Below are 7567 nucleotides of genomic sequence, written 5' to 3'. Positions count from 1 at the left end.
TTCCCCCGCAAGATGCTCTTTTTGTGTCCTTGGAAAAAGAGTAAGTCCCTAATAGCAAATGACCACAGCAGCCTGGCATTCAAAAAATCAAAAGAGAAACTGTAGTTGGAGAAACAACATGGTAAGAGTATGCGGGCGCCCACTTGCAATCCTTCCCTAAAATAAGTTAGGGTTTTGGGAAGATGGTGATGTCTAACTGCAGCCACATTGATGCGGTACTATACAGCTAAGCATCAACCAATGGAAATACAATACAATAAAATAAAAGTAAAACGCAGACAAAATTTAACTAAATCCAAAAAACCCACAAAAAATCTCGTCATTTTGTATATATATCTCCATCTAAGAATCCCTCTCCCTACTGTTACCATCTGCGTGAGTTCCCTAACTCTCTTTCTCTCTCTCTCTCTCTCTCTCTCTCTCTCTCTCTCTCTCTCTCTCTCTCTAATGGATCTCGTGGGTGGATTCAGATTCAATTAGCTAGTTTTCACTTTTCCCTTCCTTTGCCTTTTCTTCTTGGGTTGTTTTTCTCTTCTTAGGGTTGAATCCCTATTTTAATGGAGTATTTCAGCAATCGCTCGAATCTGATAGTTTTGGCTGGAATCCGACGTGGGTATCCTTGATTTTTGGAAGGCAGACTTCGCCGGCATCTGGTCGGAGAAATCAACCCACGCGTACGGAAATTTGAATTTTCAAAGTATTTGCCACTTGCTAGGTTCTAAATACTAATACCCATCCCTTTTGGTTTTCGTGTTGACGTTTCCATGATTCCAAAAATACGTTTCTCCATTTTTTTTTGTTTAATAAAAATAATAAATTAAAAAAATTAAGGGTTTTGTTGTCTTTTGTCTGTGTAAGAGGTCAGCTTCAGTTGAGAAGGGTGGATTCTTCTCGGGCACCTCACGTCATCTCTTCAGTTTCCGCCATTGGTAACTGATCACGTCAGCTCATGCTCGTGGCCTTGATGCCACTTAAGTTGCACACGTACAGATGTTAATTAACTGCTCCAAAAAATGAGCAACAGATAAAGCGTAAATCAAAATTAACGACCCCATTCTTCTACTTTTTGAAAAATTTTATTTGCATTCTTTTGGTAGCTCCTCCTCGAATCCTGAGTTGCAATTGTGCATGGAATGATGAATGAGGATATATATGTATATATATATATATATATATAGATTGACAGTTGTTGTTTGCGGGTGTAGCATCATCAAGATTCACATGCAAACGCACGCGTGATGATGCAATCTCCATCAATCGATCTGCTGGTGTTCTGTGTTCTTGAGAATCTTGATGATGCTGCATCGGCCATAGACGACTACACAAATCGAGGGTTTGATCGATCGCAAAAGTCTGGATATGCTTTTTATTTTCGGTTTCATTCTCTCAATTATTATTCACGGACAAAAATAAAAGGTGGGTATCTCTGATTCTTCTTAAATGAATTAATTCACTCATTGGAGCATTAATTAATCCATTAATGGATTCTGCAGGGCTAGCTTGATCGATGTGCGTGTGTTTGTAATTACTTGTCATTGTTGATCTGCAGAGGGCCAGGGAATTTGTGGGTTAAATTCTCCAAGGAGGCCAGGTCTGATCGGATGAGCGACCAGTCGAGGACGTTACAGATCTATGATTATTCTTCTGAGAAAAGAAAGCTGCTTTTGTGGAAATGGTACGTCTTTGCTGAGCTTCTTGTGGGGATCAGATCAGAATTTTTCTATACAGTGCCTTTATATTGTTAAAAGGTGAAATGTCTACCTTTAATCCTTTTACTTTTAAAAGCTCTCTTTAATCTTTATTACTAGTTGTTCTTATTATTTGTTCGATCTTATGTGGCATTAGATCCGATATATACATATCAATGGAGGGTAAACAGCAGTGAATCAACGAGATTCATATATATAAATAAATACATAATATATATGTACAAATATGGTTATTTTAATTTCTTAATTCTTTGTGGTGGATTTGAGTACATTTACTCAAACAGCTGGCTGAAGCTTAGATTTCTTTTCATTTTCTGTCCTTTTTTGTCTGCATTGGAAGAAGAATTTCAAAGCATATTCTGATTGTATATTATGGACAGTCTTCCAAGTGGGTTTGGTTTTGTCTTCTATGAAATTGGAACTTCCTTGGGAATACTTTGAATGCGAATTATCACATTGTCACTGCCATGGCTAGTTAACTGCTTCAAGCATTCATAACCATCAATTATCTCTTGGGGGTTCATCTCTTAATCTCTCTCTCTCTCTTTCTCTCTCTCAAAAACATTCTGGAGGAGTGTGTGCTGCTATTACCATCAAAGTCTTGGTTTAAATGTATTTGGAGGCTGTGCCTGTTGTCTTGCCAACCTTAATTACCATACATCATTATTATTACTGCACTACAAGCAAAATTATAGTATATTATAAAATACAATTCAGACCGGTCCATTGATTTCCACACTGTTAATTTTTGAGAGATACTGCACGTTGGGACTTAAATGAGAGATATTAATTTTGACATATAATATATAGAATTAATTTGAAGGGTTATTCTCAAATATAATGGAAACTAAGTACTGGTAATTAATTTGTTTAACAGGGAAGTAATTAAATTAACTTTCTATCCAGTAAATAATACAACTAAAAATTGAAAGAAGTAAAAATATGTGCAGTCTGGTGCGTTGATTGGATTCTTGCACTCATTGTTGATGAGAGGGATTGTACAATTGGTACAGCCATTCTCTCTCTCCCAGTGGGTCACTCTGGAAGGCAACAGTTTCCCTTTGGTTTGTAGACACCAATTTTGGTATCTGTTTTAATTATTACTCTCTGAGTTGCTCCAGTTGCTTTCTGTGTGTTTTCGTGTGTTTTCTTTTCCTTTCTCTTCTCTTTTAATTTCTTAAGAAAATATTTAGTTGTTTCCTTTGGTCACTAATTAAGATAAAGAACCATGCTTTCTGGCCACTTAAGCTTGCTTCCTTCTCAGAGATCGCTTTGGTTCTGCTGCTGAAGGAAATTTAGATTTCTAACCATGGGAGGTCAGCATGTATCCTAATCATTCAGAGATATGATGCCTTCCTTCCCTCTCTCTCTCTCTCTCTCTCTCTCTCTCTCTCTCTCTCTCTCTCTCTCTCTATAGATAATCTACTTATTCTCGTTTCTTGTCTTTTCCTTAAACATTAATTCTTCTGGTATACTTTAGTTTTAATATTGTTGCTAAAGTGTTGTTTTCTGCCTTAAATGTTACATGATCACTTTAAAGTTAAGTTTGATTTGTGGAGTATTTATTCTTACAAATAGAACACTTTCAACAAGACTTTAATAACTTACGAAAGAAAAGTAGTGTGTATTGTCATTGTAAAACAAATGACAATGCAAAAATTTTTATGAACCTATAACCATACAAGTAGATATTCTCCTTGTTCAATGGATAATACCAAAATTAATTTGCATTGATTAATTTTCTTCTAAATTATTACATCCCTCTATGTTTTATATTACATTTCATCTTATCATATTCTATTATTTCCATGAATAGACATCCATGATTTTATCTAACGAATTATTAAGACCTTGGTTTGCAACATTATTGAGCTTGATGAGGAAAAACTTAAAATTCACCATTCATGTTGTTCACATCACCATAGCATTAACCATTCTTCATGCTACTTCATGTAGTGTCCTCCACTTCTTTCAAATTTAAAGTTGTGTTTAATTTGCAAGATAGAGATTTAAGGTCTTAGATTTGAGTTTATTTAAACTTAACAAAACTAAATACAACTTTATACTATCTTTGTCAAAGCTTACACAAACTAAATCCAAAATATGAATCACAAGCTTCGAAACACAAGGTACATATGGGTCTTTAAGTCAATTTGGTCTATTTTATTTTTGTATAGCTTATTTTAAATCTATGGCATTGCTTGTCTTAGGAATTGATCATATTATGTGTTGAAGCTTATTAATCATTGCACCTCACTTCACTTTTCAATAATATTTTTACCTTCGAATATTAAATTCAAAAAGTTAATTAATGGTATGCATGGTTAAGAAACCTAGAGGATGAACATTTTATTTTGCTCTTTCTGAAAGAGATAGACTTCAATGAAAAATTGAAGTAAAGCCTTACTTTACCATGCCCACTAATTGCATATCTTCACTTTCATAAAAGTGATCCCATAGTTCATTAAAACTTTTCGATATGACAATAAAACAACTTTTATCCAAATGCATTAATTTTGAGTTCTCGGGGTCGTCCATTATTTATTTATTTTTCCCTAAAAATGTGTCCTTCTACCTTCAAAGCCTGAAGGTTTAGGCATTTAATTACAATGCTACATGATAAAAAAATTTCTTAAGCCATCACTATATGGCTTGAATTTTTAGGCAAACTAATAAGTTCCTTGGCATCATATTAGTGGTTTTTCAACTGAAAATTTAGAGCGAGTTCAATCTATCCTCACAACTCCTATTATTTTAATTAAAATTAAGATTTAAATTTTCAATACAAGATCCTACTTGAATTTAATTTGAACTCATATACATACGCAATAAATATATTATTAGCACGTTTATTAATTAGTAATGATTAACATGTATATATGTATATATATCATTTACTTTCTGCTATTGTCAGAGCAGATTAAACCTCCCTTTCCTTTCTTGTTGTTTGAGCTACATTTTTTGTTCTTTTTCTTTTTCTTTCCAAAGGCAAGGAATGAATAAGACCATTGATATAGGAAAGAGGGTGCAAACTGTTGTACACGAGGTTGAGAAAATCTTTGTACAGTTTGATGATAATCAGGAAGATCAGCTGAGTTGTGAAAAAAAATAAAACAAAGGGGTTTATATATATATTTGAATAAAGATGTTAGTACCCATATCCGCCAGTACATTGCACGTAATTTTGCACCACCATATCCGCCAGTTCATTGCACGTAATTTTGCACCACATGGGGATTTTCTCGTGAATAATCACAGTGAGTTGAATTATACTAGAAGTACACAAGTAGTAGCGGTCACAGTTCAGTAGTAGTTGGAAGTTAATTAAGTGATGTTGCTTAATTCTAAAATGAAGAGAAAATAATGAATTTATTAGCAGATGGATGATTTTTGCTCCATATATAGGAATGTCTTGAAGGATCAGCCTGAATATCCTTTCCTCCAGTTTTTCCTTGTTCATTCTTATATAATAGCTCGATCATTAATGATTTCTCTCCTTCCAAATATTAATCCAGATGCATGCTTGCTGCCAGGGGAGAGCTTTGAAAGACTTTCTTCATGCTTTGCTGGGAATTTGCTTTGTCCATCTGAGAATGAGGCCTTTAAGGGATCTTGACATCATCCACTGCATACTACTTGTTATTATTCGGAAAATGTTCGACAAGTAGAAGATGAATATGCAAAATATGTGTAGGATCTACTGACTCTGATGAATCTTAATTCGTGCAAACAGCATCTGTTGCATAATACCATACCTTTTTCTTTTTGAAAGTTATCCAGTGTTAGGATTTTCGCTTCAGCCAAACACAAAGCCAGAAGCTAATTTTTAATTGCCCGTTTGGGGACTAAATATATGGATTACACTTGCAGGAAAGATAACCTGCCTTCCTCCACTTTAGCTTTGTTTTTTCCATCCGTAATTGTGTAGCAACCGTTTGACAGGGCCAACCAACTTAAACGATGGAGCACCAAATCTACCTATTTAGTTAAGTTGATCAATAAATATGTAGAAGCCTGGTTGCTCGAAATCTATAGAAGCTTGTTTTCTTTTAGTATAAATCAGAAAACAATGAATGTTTCCCCCTCAAAAAAAAAAAAAAAAAAAAAACATCTAAATATAGGAATGAATCTTTTAGCCAGCCCAAACACTCCGCTGAAAATGAGATGGTTGATCTCGATCGTACTTTAATCCTGGCAGGTTCTCAAAAAAATCTGACATTGTCATAATTAATGCTTCTTCAGAGGCTGCATCCACGTGGAGATCGAGTATGAGTTTGGATGTCTAGGCTTCTTGGGGGTAGCCATATGTAGAACATATAATGAATCTCTAGCTTCTATCCTTTTCATAATTGAAATGCCATAGCCAATACTTCCCTAGGAAAGTATGGTAATTTATGTGATGAGTTTTAGACCATATAATGAATCTTCTGCCAACTAGATTTTTTTTTTTCAAGAGATAATAAAGGATTTTTGTTGAAGAGAACTAGTCATCAAGTAAGGAGCTTGATGAGCCAGTGGAGAATACAGAAGCCTCTAGTCTGCAACAAGCAGGGTCTAAATTCCCCGACCACCAAATGCAAAGACGGCCAACAACGAGATCTACTTATGAGCCTAAAGGAAGAGCAAGTCAAAGAATCTCCTGCCAATTGTATTGTTAAATCTGAACTTTCCCATTTCATAAGTTATGCTTGCAATTTGCGGACGATGCCCTCTATAAGAAGCTGCTGTGGATTCTCTCTAGCCTTTGGGCAATTAACTGGAGAAGGCAATGTGGAAAAAGTGATATGCAATAAATTGAAGGAGCGGCTAAATGTGTTCTTAATCGGAGTCGAGTGGTCCCTTTTGGTTAGGTAATTTGATATCCATGACACCAGTTTCTTCTCAAATCTTTCAACAATTGGGTCCCAAATGGATTATGCTTTAAATAGAGAGATCAAGTGGCATTCTCAAATACAACCATTAAAAGGTTTTTTTACTGGGCAGTTCATGTTGTCCGTGGGGGGAAATGATATTAGGAACCTTACAAGCAGGAAGAATTATGCTTTTGCAAAAGATTTATGGTAAGATTTGAAAGATCTTGGAAACATAAGAGTATACCCTAAAGCCACCTAAGTTCCTCTTGGGAATTTTTATACAAAGCAATGTATGGTTTATGAAACCATAACTTTGAGATAGCATACAAGACCACAACTTGGAGACCAACAATGAATATCTAAGATTTAATTAATTGGGATCTCATGGAAGAAGTTTGTCACCAAGCTTCTCTACAAACCCCACGAACCAAATGGTAGGCCCCCTTATATTGTTAGAGAAGTCATCTATCCTTGCACCACCTAGCTATTGGCTTCGATCCCTCAACGGCAAAGTATTACCATGCACTTGGAAATCAAAGAACCCCCGCAAGTGTTACAATCAATAGTTAAATTTCCATTTATATATGACTATCATATTTCAGTGCAACTCCTAGTTAATTGGCTTCCCCTCTTGACTACTAATGCGAATGCAAATTTCTCAAAGGCACTAAACCCCATTGGGATAAGGGTATGGATATAGAAAAGCAAAAGTGGCTTTGAGTCCCATGCATGGGAAAGCCCATGAGTAGATAACTAAAATTCTCAAAGGCATTGAGTCTGCAAGGATAAATGGAGGCATTGATCCGAAAAAAAAAAAAAAAAAACCAAATAAAAAACAAATAGGCTTTGATTATTACCAAGGGCATTGAGCTTGGAAGAGATTAAGGGTGTTGAGTCCCAGAAAGCTCAAAAATTTGTAATTAAAAATTCACAAAACCCATTTGAAAAATGGCTTGGTTGCCATTAAAGGTGTTGATTTAAAAAAAAAAAAAAACCAAAGAGGCT

General features: G+C 35.2%; 1 long non-coding RNA gene across 3 annotated transcripts; it reads left to right on the top strand.

Moving 5' to 3' along the window:
* The first annotated feature begins 358 nt into the window (after nucleotides 1-358).
* Nucleotides 359-5604, top strand: LOC131149164 (uncharacterized). 3 transcript variants are annotated; one of them, XR_009135156.1, is made up of 3 exons: nucleotides 359-674; nucleotides 1550-1748; nucleotides 5225-5604. It is a non-coding gene; the product is annotated as an uncharacterized LOC131149164 (long non-coding RNA). The 3 variants fall into 3 exon arrangements; XR_009135155.1 differs by having other exon boundaries at nucleotides 365-1416; nucleotides 1494-1748; XR_009135154.1 differs by having other exon boundaries at nucleotides 365-1748.
* The last annotated feature ends 1963 nt before the right edge of the window (nucleotides 5605-7567 follow it).

The sequence above is a fragment of the Malania oleifera genome, chromosome 2, assembly GCF_029873635.1.
Source record: "Malania oleifera isolate guangnan ecotype guangnan chromosome 2, ASM2987363v1, whole genome shotgun sequence".
Taxonomy (NCBI): Eukaryota; Viridiplantae; Streptophyta; class Magnoliopsida; order Santalales; family Ximeniaceae; genus Malania; species Malania oleifera.
This window is presented reverse-complemented; position numbering and strand designations above follow the sequence as displayed.